General features: G+C 43.7%; 1 protein-coding gene across 1 annotated transcript in view; it reads left to right on the top strand.

Annotated features, from left to right (window-relative positions):
* KATNAL2 (katanin catalytic subunit A1 like 2) overlaps window positions 1-12,721 on the top strand; it is a 68,864-nt gene that overhangs the window by 12,755 nt on the left and 43,388 nt on the right. The gene's annotated exons all lie outside the window — the stretch shown is intronic.

Raw genomic sequence — 12,721 nt, 5'->3', positions numbered from 1 at the left:
TAGGAAAGCTTTACACTGAAAAAAAAGGAAGGCTTTGGGTATTTTCTGATTGGAGGTTGTTGACCTGGGGAAAGCTGGGGGCAGGCTACCGAGAAGCTACCTTATATACCTGGTTTGGAGAGCATATTTGGCTTTTTCTGCTTGGCCCTGATTCAGAAGCTGGGGGCAAAAATTGTGAGGCTGGCAGTTGTTGACTGAATCCTGAACATTCTGGGCCAAGTGCTACAGAGGCTGTGATTTCGTTTCCTGGACGGCTTGCTGTGGAGGCTGTGGTTTGGTTTTTGGGTTGGTTGCTGCAGACGTTGTGGTTTGGCTGCCTGAGCTCACATGGGTCTGACCATTATCCATTTACATATTCTGTGTCTTATTCTATAAGTGATATTGCTGTACCAAAGAATATATGCTTTCAGCATTTTGCCTGTTAACTCCGATAAATGCTGTACCGATTTATACATCTATTAGTAATGCAGGATAATCGTTCTAACACAGCAGGCTGTCCTTTTGAACTTAACTCATCTAACAGGTGAAATTTTGCATCGCATTATGTTTTTCATTTGCAATTTTATAAGATTGAGCAGCACCTTTTCATAAAATTAAGAGTCATTTGTGTTTTCTTTTCAGTGGACCATCTTTTCCTATGTTTTGCTCATTCTTACGGTAAATTGTGGTCTTTTTTCCCTGCTGATTTGTGAGTGCTTACTATATACAGAGGAAGTTGGCCTTTGAGTATTTAAAAAAATGTAAATATCTTTCCCAGATTGCTGTCTTTGACCTTGTTTTTCTTCTAAAAATTTTTATAGCTAAATTTATCAGTCTTTTAAATTAATAGTTTCTGGGTTCGTGTCCAAGAAGGCCTTATTTACTGTGAGATTAAAAAAAATAATCCCGTGCCAAGTAGTTTTATATAGGTATATGTGTATGTATGAAGAATCTGAGGATACTAATTAAAGCGATGTCTTATTGTTTACAGAGGGGCTAACTTGACAAAACTATAATTGATCTTAAAATCCTCAGTAAAACTAAGGCTTCATACCTTCGGAGTTCTGAAGCATTCTCCAGGTGGGGAGGCAGTGGCTGTGGCACATAGGTCTTCAGGGGCAACGTTTGAAAACTACAGGAGTGAGTGTCGGGAAGTTTCCACAAAGCAAGAGATTCTGGTCTCCTTGGGAAGGCCTGTCTCCTAACCCCTGCCGCCCTTGTTTTCCCCCACCCCAAATTCCATGTCCAAGGCAAGTCCTCAGTTTATGTCCAGAGAATGTGTTCTTGAAATCTTCCAATGGCTTGGCCATCATCCAGGCACTTTACCTGGCAGGTTTCCTGCCGCCGGCCACCACCCTGTAGGCACTGCTGGAGCCCGGGTAGTCACAGGCTGGCTTCTCAGAGAGGAGGTTAAGGCTGTCACTCTGGGGGCACCTGGGTGACTTAGTCGGTTAAGCGTCTGACTTTCGTTTAGGTCATGATCTCGCGGTTCGTGGGTTCGAGCCCCGCGTTGGGCTCTGTGCTGACTGCCAGCTCAGAGCCTGGAGCCTATTTCAGTCTGTGACTCCCTCTCTCTCTGACCCTCCCCTGCTCACTCTCTCTCTCTCTCCTAGAAATAAATAAAACATTTAAAAAATATATTAAAGCACTCTGTCCCTGTTGCAGAGAGCATGGCTGCTTCCCGCAGGGTGTGGTCCTGCAGACTTCTGTGTGGACCTCTCCCGGCTGCTTGGAACATCGGAAGGGCGCTGGGCCACAGAGTTGAAAAGGAGCAGCTCCGCTGGTGAGCCCTTGGGCCTATTGGCCTGTGCAGATCCGATACTCATTGTCTGCACTCGCTGCCGCCGCTCTCAGGCCCCCGCAGCTGCATGTACATCTCCCACCACGCCTCATGCTCTTCTGGACTTTCCCACTGGGATCAATGAGTTTTCCATAATTCATCTATTTCTTCAACCAGCACATGACTGTATTTCTCTATGCGATACTGCCAATCCGCATAACATCTCCAAAACGGGTTCAGGAACAGAAAGTGTGACTCCTCCCACTTCAAAGATCCATGTTGTTTTTTCAGTACCCAGAGGCACTGTTGGTACAGGTCACCATTTCGTAGAGCTGGGCACACTTGGGACCAGAGAACACCTGCATCTTTGAATTCATTCTGCGTCCAGTAAATCCAGCTTCTTCCTCTTCCTGCGGTGAAGACAGTGCTTCTTGCTTTGGTGGGAAGGAGGACATCAAAGCAGACAGAAGAGTTCAGTAACTGACCTGCGCCCTGGGTAATGAGAGGTCTGTCATTGGGGAGTGTGTCAGTGGGGAACCTCTTTCAACCTGGCCCAGTGGGCTCCTGACGGCTGCACCTTCCCTGACTTGCTTTTGTCCACCTGAGGTAATTTCGGAACTGAGTCCAAATTTCCCCTAGTGCTTTAGAGTCATTCTGAAGTCTTTTTTCTCCGAATGCAGTAGCTGAAGTTTTCATGGTCTTTTATTTTTTTTTTTTTTCTCCTTGGCCGGTCATAGTAGAAGTATGACTCAAAAGACATGGTGGGTGGCTGCAACTCGTCATCCAGATCTGCCTCCTCGACTTCATGGAGGGAGCCCACTGGCTTGCCATCCAAATTAAAAGTTTTTATTTTCCCTCCCTGAATCCTTGGTTGTTAGGACCTTCTCTTTGGCCTTGGGCAACAGGCCTCCTGCCCATTTTCCTAGTCTAAGCTGTCTAGACTTTGCTTGTTTTTGTCTCATTTGGTTTTCTCCGAGCCTTGTGCTTTTGCATTTTAAGGCGGAGTAGTCTGAAGCAACCACCAACAGAGTGAACACTTGCGAAGGCAGTGGCCCTCCTTCCTTCTTTCTTGACAGCCCTACAGAGGACGTTTCTTCTTTGTGTTGTCTTGGGCCTTGGGCTTTTCCTTCTGGAGAAGGCCTGGTGTGATTTCTGGCTGAGCAAAGCAGAGGACTGCTCATGTCCTTTGGCACCCACCGGGACTTTGACTCACAGCCCCTTCCCCTTGGGGCCACCCAGGTGTCATTCTTGGTTGTGCCCCTGTCTATTCTGAGAGGCACCAGAGTGGCCTGGTGAAGGCCACTGCAGCGTGGGCCTCCGACAAGGCATCTGTGCTGGTTCCGGACAACTGCCAAGGACCCACAGACTGTGGATGGAACTGCCTTTAACCAGAAGATTCCTGCTCTCTGGGCTAAATTGGAGCAACACTGTGGCTCTTCCTTGTGTTCTCTCATGACCTTGGGACACCGGGGGGCAGGGGGTGCTTTCGAGCTCGGAGGCTTTCCTGTGGTTTTCTGTCTGTGCCCAGGGCCTCCAATTGGCCGCTGGAGGCTTCTGCAGGGTTGTGGGTGGCTTCCCTCGGTTCCGGACTCCTGAGGAGCAGTTCCAGGATGCTTTGGGGAATCTTCTTCTCCAAATCAGGCTCAGTGTTTGATCTATAGGAGCCAGCCTCTTCCCCTGGGCCACGTCCCTGGCAAGGCTACCGGGGTGCTGGTGTTTGTGCAGGCCACTGACTGTGCCACGGCCCTGGTCTCCCCGAGCACAGCCACTGAGTGGGGGCTGGGTGGAGAGTCCCTTCAACTGCCACAGCTCCTTTCGGTTGGGGCTGGTGGCCGGCTCTGCCTTTGCTCCAGCGGGGCTTGCTTGCTGCTTCTGGCCCCATAAGGGCCTGAGGAGCTGAGCCTGTGGCCTGGGTGCACCCAGCAGCCTGGCTTCTGGTCCTCGGGGTGCGTAAACCCCGCAGTGTGCAGCCCAGCCCCAACCCTGAGCCTGGCCTTAGAAGGACCCGCCCATCTTGTCGGTGTGGGCTGTGGACCTCACCCCAAGGAAATGGACTCCTATAGGTGGTCCCTGGGCCCCTCTGCCCTATGCTCATCTGGTCCCTAGTGCCCTGCGCCCACTGTTGATGATCGTTTCTAACCTCAGCTTAACCCAGCAAACGAGCAGTACTTCCCCCATTTTATGGATGGGGGTACTGAGGCTCAGGGAGATCAAATTAATTTTCATGTGGTCACATAATGGAAAGAGGTGAAGCTGGAACATGAATCAAAGTAGTTTAGGTCCTGGGTGAGCACACACCTCTGAGTAGGTGGAGGAATTAAGGCCTAGAGAGAAAGTGAATAGTTCAAAGTCAAACAGTTTAGCCTCGTAAGACCCGTAATAGTTCCTACATCTGGCTTGTCCCCAGAGCGGTGTAGGACACAGGCATCGAACACGTTCTTGAGTGAATGAATAGCCATTTGCTCTGACCACCTGAACATCAGCAGCAAAGCTGGAGTCAGAGGAGCCTAAGCCAGCCCTCCCCTCAGTTATCCTTGAGGGCACTTACCCTTTTCTTAGCAGGACTACATTTTATTTAGTTTTTATTTGTTTTTATTTATTTATTTATTTATTTGAGAGAGAGAGAGAACTTAAGCAAGGTCCATGCTTAGTGCTGAAGCCTCATGTGAGTCTCCATCCCACAACCCTGGGATCATGACCCAAGCTGAAATCAAGAATCCAACACTTAAGAAACTGAGCCACCCAGGTGCCCCTGCATTTTATTATTACTACTCTCACCACTAAAAATCATCACTTAATACTCATAACTTAAAATGGCAGCACTGATTATAGCTCCTTTGATTAGGCTGGATCTAAAATTAGATCCTAGTCAGAACTCCAGGAATGCATCTGGCCAGATCTCTTGCCCAAATCAGGAAAGTTCAGTGGTTGCACTTCCTTTATCTTTTTATATTTAATTTTTTTAATCTCTTGAACAATTCTATAGGTATATGTTGGAAGGTATTATTCAACTCTTCCTTCACTTCTTTCCAGTTGTCTAAACATTATATATACTAGTTTATTTATATAGTAGTCTAGATTTTCCCTATCATTCTAGGTTTTAAAGATATCCCAAGTCTTAGAATTTATTAGATTTAAGAATTCCTGAGAGTTTTTATTGTTTTCAATATTCTCAGTAGTATCAATTGGCAGTTCTAATATTGCATGATTACTTCCATATTCATAAATCAAGCTTAAAGAAATGATAGGTAACAAAGAGAATAAATAAAATAAACACACAACATTCCCACAACCCAGAGACACTAAGGAACCAAAGGTGAACCTTAGTGTATATCCACGCACCCCTCCAGATCTTTCTCTATGTATACACAGATATATGCACACACACACATTTTATCAAAATGAAATCATGTAATAAATACTGTTCTTTAACCAGCTAGTTCTCTAACCAGGGTCATGCATTGTATCTGGTTGTCTTGGCCTTAAGTTTCTTTGCATTACCACAGCCCCCACCCCTACCGTCTCTACTGTAATTTTCATTTCTTTTCAATGGCACTGACTTGTTCCAGAAACCTCGATAATTGTTTTGCAGAACATCTCCCCTTCTAGATTGTCTGATTGCTTCCTTGACATCTCACCTGAGGCTCTATCCCTGGTGAATGAGAAGTTGGTTCTAAAGGCTTGATGGGTTTACATTAAATCCTTTATTTTACCTCATAGGCAATACTGAGAACTTCACATTGCACATGTCAGGGGACTGATATCGCCTTTTGGTGACCGGCAGTCTGACCTCCCCATCATGCAGCTCTGTTGAAAGCAGAAAGTAGCCTGTGTGGGCATGAGCTTTTGAAAAGAACACAAATATCATAATTCCATAATCTGGTTCAGTGTTAAACAATGGCACGGTATGGGAAGTCTCCTGTGTTTCAGCAGACTTTATACTTCTCTGAAATCCCAAATGCCATCACCGGTTCCTACTCAGGGTTAACAACAAATGCCTCTTCTCAAGGAACACTGTTCCTGAGCACAGCTGACCCGTTCTGGCTCTGTATTAAATACAATAAATGCCTTCCCCGGATCCAGAGACACTCTTTTGGTGGTTCTAGTGCTTTGTCAAGTTGCACAGTGTTTGAAACTTAGCAAGTTTCCTGGTAGAAACAGGAGGTAATCAGGAAACAAACAAGAAAACAAATTAGAACCTATGGGTATATATTTGAGCTTTTAAGTGAATATTAGATGCAGGGACTGTAAAATAGAACTATAATAAAAACATTTGAAAGAAGAAATGTGTCCTTTTTAACTGTTTGTTTTTGAGATGGAAAGCTTAATGCAAAATTTGGATCTTATTACAGAAATTGAAACGAGCTCATGCAAATTAATCTCCATTGCACCCGTAAAAAAGAAATTAAAAGCACTAATGTTGCATGTGGTGTATATACAGTAACATTTCCTAAATATCTTCTGGGTCTAAAACTAGGGATGATATTCAATGCTTCCTTTTCCTCAGGCTACAGTATCATAGGATTCAATTTTGAAACTGATAATGGAGGCATTTTTGTTGCACAATTGCCCACAAAGGAAATGAAGGAAAAAGAAAACAGCCAGATCATTGAAGCAGAGACAAATGAGATACCTCAGTTCGATGTTCACTTCTGGTCCTCCTTTCTTTGGTAGACAGAAATTAATTGAGCATCTAATTGTGTCCATTTCAGGGGCATACCATCTTTTATGAGACTGATGCGTTGCCAGCTGTGCTAAGAGGGCAGCTTTATCTTTTACAGTTTAAACTGACCATTTGTTGGTGGTCCATTCTTAGTTCCTTCATTCAGAAGACAGCTTGCCATGCTCATTTGAATGGCCGGAGTATAGAGATGTTACAGATCTGGTAAACTTTACACTTTGAATTAACAAATTTATAAGACCACATTCTGTGTTTCAAGTGATAGCACATCTTAAACATTTAGCATTAGGTATTTGAATAGTAGCTTCTTATGCCTTTTTTCTATTTCTGAATTCCCATCAAACTTGTTTCAAAGAAAAAGTCGAAGCATTATTTCAAGGCCCGGAGCCCTGAAGTACAAGCTTAGTTTTCACAATCTGCATAGTAGGAAAGCTCAGCTTTATTACCAAACAGATTCTAAGTCACAGAACCAAAGGGTATCCCTGAATCCCCATCATCTGCCACAGACATCAGGACTGTTTGCCAAACTTTGTGATTCTGGCCAAACTCCCCCGGAAATACTCTTGACTAGCATTGGGACGACTGCCATTTTCCAGGAATGAAATCAGACCCCTGGGCAAGCCTCTCTGAAGAATATGGGCAGCGTTGCCCGGATCAGCCTAGGGTCCCGCAGTGCCTCCCTCTCAGGGATGGAGACCTTTGTCCTGCAGTCTGTCTTGATCTCCTGTGGGTCCACAGGTCAGTGGGTTCACTGTTTCAACAACACTCCAGGGAATCTGAGGGACAGAATTCTGATAAATCCTCCAGCTCAAGTTTTGTCAGGGTGGTTGTGAAACCCGAGGCCCTACCGATGGGTGGTAGACAATATGATTCCTAGGTTTCTCCGCCGCTGTGGATGTGAGGTGAAGTGAGGGAGGTGGGGTCATGGGGGTGGGAACCATGTGTGGAGGAAGAGGTGCCTTTGAGTGACTTTGTATGGGTCTCCCCCTCCCGGTGGAAGAGAACACTGCCCTGCACCCATACCGACCAAGGCTGGGCAGGGAACCCGGTTGTCAGAGTGGCTGCTCCCAAGGTGGTGGATGTCACTCCTTGGCCTAGACATTTTCCAATCTGTGAACAGTTGACCCCAAGCTGAGGTTTTGTTTGCTCCCTACTTGCCAATGTATTACATCTGAACTATTCATACAGATTGACACCTAAGTTGCTGTGTCCCCGTCCCATTCCTGTGCCCAGAGGTGATTACATATCTGGGGTTTATTCCTTACTTCTATGAGGGAAGGATTGTGGGTATGTGTGTGATTTTTCACTTTACAGTAAGTCTTAGAATGAAGTAGATGTACATATGCTGGAATGATTCACATGACATATTATTAAGTGGCAGGAAAAGGCAAGATGCCCAACAATGTAAACAAAATTATCCCATTTTCATAAAATTTTTAAAAGTTGCTCATGGGTATGTTGATATGTGTGATATGATATTCTGAACTATTACATGAGAAATTAAAAATAGCAGATAGAAGGAAGAGAGAATCTTTTATTTTTAGGTTTTACTTTATTAAAAATTTTTAAAGTTTATTTATTTTGAGAGAGAGATAGAGAGTGAGCAGGGGTGGGGCAGAGAGAGAGGGAGAGAGAATCCCAAGCAGGCTCCGCACTGTCAGCGCAGAGCCCAATGTGGGGCTCTAACTCAAAACCATGAGATCATGACCTGAGCCGAAACCAGGAGTCAGATGCTTAACTGATTAGCCACCCAGGTGTCCCAAGAATCTTTACTTTTTAAACTGTACTACTTGAAGTTTTTTCTTTATCAAATTTAATTCAAGCTTGTGTTTCAAGCTTTCTTTCCCCAAGTAACACAATACTGGGGGGGCAGTGAGTGGGTGGAAAGAAAACACGACGTGTTCAGAACCTTTCCTCACCAGTGTAAATAGATCCATCTCATTCTTCTTACTGGTGCCTTGCATCCCACAGTGAGCTTGCTCCATGACTTATTTAACCACTAATGGACATTTATAGCATATTGCTATTTTTTTGTGAACACAAATAATGCTGTGTTAAACATCCTTGAACATTAATCACTGTGCATACATGGACTGTTTCTATAACATAATATAATTGATCTTCTATGGTGGAAATTGCTAGGAGAGAAATTGCTGGGTCAACGAGTCTGTGCATTTTTCATTTTGATAGATTTTGCCAATTTGCTCCATAAAATGTTTGTACTAGTTTACATTTCCACCAGTCATATCTGAGAGTATATTCTTTCAGAATTTGCCAAGTCTGGATATTATCTACATAAATTTTTTTTAAATGCCTGCTTTTAAAGAAATTTGCAAGGCACCTGGGTGGCTCAGTCAGTAGAGCTTCGGACTCTTGATTTCAGCTCAGGTCATGATCCCAGGGTCATGGGATTGAGCCCCACATTGGGCTCCGGGCTGGGCATGGAGCCACCTTAAGACTCTCTCTCTCTCTCTCTCTCTCTCTCTCAATCTCTCTCACTATCGCTCTCGCTCTCCCTCCCCCTCTCTCCTACTCACGCACATGCACACACACTCTCTTAAAAAAAAAGAAAGAATTTTTTTTTTTACTGAAATAGGCTTATTTTTGTACAGTGAAGAAATATTAACAACATTTAAGGTGGCTTCTTCAACTTTGTTTTTAATAATTTTTTTGAATTTTTTCAATGTTTATTTATTTTTGAGAGACAGAGACAGAGACAGAGACAGAGTGTGAGCAGGGGTTGGGGCAGAGAGAAAGGGGATACAGAATCTGAAGCAGGTTCCAGGCTCTGAGCTGTCAGCCCAGATCCTGACGCGGGGCTCAAACTCACAAACCATGAGATCATGACCTAAGCTGAAGTCAGATACTTAACCAACTAGGCCACCCAGGAGCCCCTAAGGTCATTTCTTCAACTTTTATGTGCATGGCCCATGATGACAAAACCAAAAAGAAAAAGTAGACAGTAAAAGGAAATGTCTGCCTAGATGGTTTTGTGTTTTCTTTTCTGTTCAGGACACTACCCTGTACACACACTGGGCTCGGCCGCTCACGATAACTGATTCATCAGATCCCGGGAAGGAGCTGGTGGTAGCCCGGGCTCTGTGGTCAGGGTGGGGAGCAGGCTCTCACAGCGATGTGGGTGATCAGCTGCTCTTTCTCCCCACCATTTCCATTCTGAATCACTTCAAAATGTTGCATGAAAGATTTTTATTTTCAGTCAGACCATTTGTTTTATGAATCAGGCTAAAAAAGTTACTCATATTATTTACATTCATTTTGGCCTTTTTTCCCTCTACCTCTCTCCATTTTGGGGAGGAGCATTTTAAAACAGGCTTACTTGAGATATAATCCACATACCATACAGCTCACCCAAAGCATACTTACAGGGGTGTATGTACAACCATCACCACGGTAATTTCAGAACATCTTCACTACCCCAAAAAGAAGCTCTGTATCCCTTATCTGTTACCCAACCCCATTCCTCCATCCTCCCCAGCCCTCCCTTCCCCTTTTATTTGTTCCCTATTTATTTATGAGCTCTATGCCCAATGCGGGGCTTGAACTCACGACCCTAAGATCAAGAGTCGCACAGTCCACCAACTGAGCCAGCCAGGCACTTCCTCCCATCCCCTTTTAAAAATACCCCTCCCAAGATCTTTTTCTGCTCACCTAATAAGTTTTCTCACTCTACCCAGATGCTCATCTTCAGGAAATCCAGAGCTATCATCCAAACACAGTGAAGTGTGTGCAGTACTGAGGAACACAAGCAAAACACTCCTTAGCTAATCTTTCTTAGCGTCCTTCTCATGAAAGAACATGTACATCTGTGCACGTTTAGATTAAGAAGTGTGTGCTTCCAGAGTGAAGGATGGAGAGACTCTCGATTATACAAACAAAGCAACTCACAGCTGTTGAGCGCCCACCGATCACTGACCCTGATACTGGCACAGCACCCCACAGTTTGCAGAAACACTGTCCAGTTGGAAAGGGCACTAGCCAGTGTCCCCTGAAGTGGCTCTGAGAGCGTACATAACTTTCATGGCTCTTTAGCTCCAATCCTTTTGTTCTCAAAGACCTTTACACACACACACACAGCACAGATTAGCTCATTTACAGCAGGAATCTGACTCTTCAGAAATTAAAAAGTGTAATCTTCCTACGAGACACAACACTCCTGGTACAGCAGGGACACTGACTTTTTGAAGGAGTTCTAGCCAGTAATTGCTTTGATATGGTCACTAAAACTGTGCAATTTTAGGTTTGAGGAATTGTAAGAGACACCGTTCTTGGCATTGCTTTGTGAGGTCAGCTAAGAAAGACTGTCTGGTAACCACAATTGTTTGATTTTAGCAAACTTGGCACACAGGTTTTCACAAATTATAATAGCAGTTTCTTTCTAGTCTGTAGTCCAGGTGTAGGGGTGGGAGCGAAGGTTAAAGAGGAGGGGGTTAAAATGGAGGAATTGATGGAGGGAAGAACACTGGGTTCTGAGCTCAACTCTGCAGGTTTTGAGTAAATCCCTTAATTTATCTGGATCTCAGGTTCCTGAGGCTCAATGATCTCCCGGTACCTTCTAGACTCTTAAAATTCTGCATCAAAACCCCAAGCATGAACTTGAGAATTTGCCTATTTAGGAACATATCCTATCAGAAGGGGGCGCCCGGGTGGCTCAGTCAGTTAAACGTATCCTATCAATCTTATCACTGCTTATCTAACATGTGATTATATCTTTATTTTGCAAACCCAACTTGGACTGAATTTTGCAATGATTGTCATCGTTTATGCGAATTACTTTGGAACAAACCTAAATTTCATGAAGTGTTTCCCCTTCTAATACACTAGATGGCACTACAGGCAAGTCAAATCAAATCACAAACAACAAAACAGAAACAAAAACAAAAATGGGGGGGGGGTAGATTTTGACTACCAAAGTCAAAGTTACTAAATATGGTAAATTAGAAAAGTTTCAGTCTTTATCAAGAGTTGTCGTGTCAACATCTTCAGAAAGAGGAGCGAAAACTGCCAGTGTTGAATATCTTAAGATCAGGATAATGTCATTTTGTGTAGTGGCTTTCAAGCTGTTACTGTGACCAACTATAACACATCTCAGGTTGGGTCTCAACCCACATACACACACGCTAAGGCAACAGAAGCTCCAAGGAGCAATCCTAAGGCTTCTTCCCTGTCATGCATTCTGAGACCATTTCTTTTGCATTGAAGGAAAATACACTCCTTGGAGGAGGGAGGAAAATGTATGTGACACATTATCTGATGTATCAGATGCTGAAGAAAGTGACAGGAGAGGGCTTTAGAGTGTGTCGCTGTTTGAAAATTAGTAATATGTATATAGAAAAGAAGCCAAGGTAAAAAAAAAAAATGAGGCGAGTATTGATTCTAAGAAAAAACGATGTACAGAAATGGGAAAGTGCTTTCTGATTCAGCAGGGAACATTATTTGCATGGTTACAATAATGTAATCACTGAATATTGATGTAAGTGTAAGGGGAGGGAGGGTGAGAAGTCGGACGACAGCATAGTTCTCATCTACCTTAAGAGGGTGTGAGTAGTTAATGCCTAATATTCACGTATCACAAAACAGTGGTGTATTTAGAAACATGGAAGTAATTATCAGAAGAAACAGCTAAAGTAATTAAGATTGTTGCCTCTGCGGGGGGAGTGGGGAGTGGGGTAGTGGAATGGGGCAGAGTCCATTGTTTTTCTTTAAAAATCTATAGGGGCGCCTGGCTGGCTTAGTCAGTGGAGCATGTGACTCTTGGTCTCGGGGTCGTGAGGTTGGGCCCCCTATTGGAGGTGGAGATTACTTAAAAAATACAATCTTAAAAAATTATAAATATAAAAATTTATAGTACCATGTTATTCAGCCATAAAAAGGAAGAAAATTTGGACACATATTACAACATGGGTGAACCCTGACAACATTATGCTAAGTGAGATAAGCCAGACACAAAAAGACAAATGCTATATGCATGAGTCCATTTACATGAGGTACGTAGTAAAGGCAAATTCATAGAGACAGAAAGTAGAATGGTAGAATGGTGGGCACCAGGGCTTAGGGGGATGGGGTTAGGGCATTATTGTCTAATGAATATAGAGTTTTAGTTGGGAGAGAAAAGAAAGTTCTGGAGATGGATGGCGGTGATGGCTCTACACCAGTATGAATGTACTTAATGCCACTAAACTGTACTTATAAGTGGCTACAATGGTAAATTTTACATTATGTATATTTCATCATAATAAAAAAGCAATGTAAAAATAATTTAT

The sequence above is a fragment of the Hyaena hyaena genome, unplaced genomic scaffold (assembly GCF_003009895.1).
Source record: "Hyaena hyaena isolate Hyena2069 unplaced genomic scaffold, ASM300989v1 scaffold_33, whole genome shotgun sequence".
Classification (NCBI taxonomy): Eukaryota; Metazoa; Chordata; class Mammalia; order Carnivora; family Hyaenidae; genus Hyaena; species Hyaena hyaena.
This window is presented reverse-complemented; position numbering and strand designations above follow the sequence as displayed.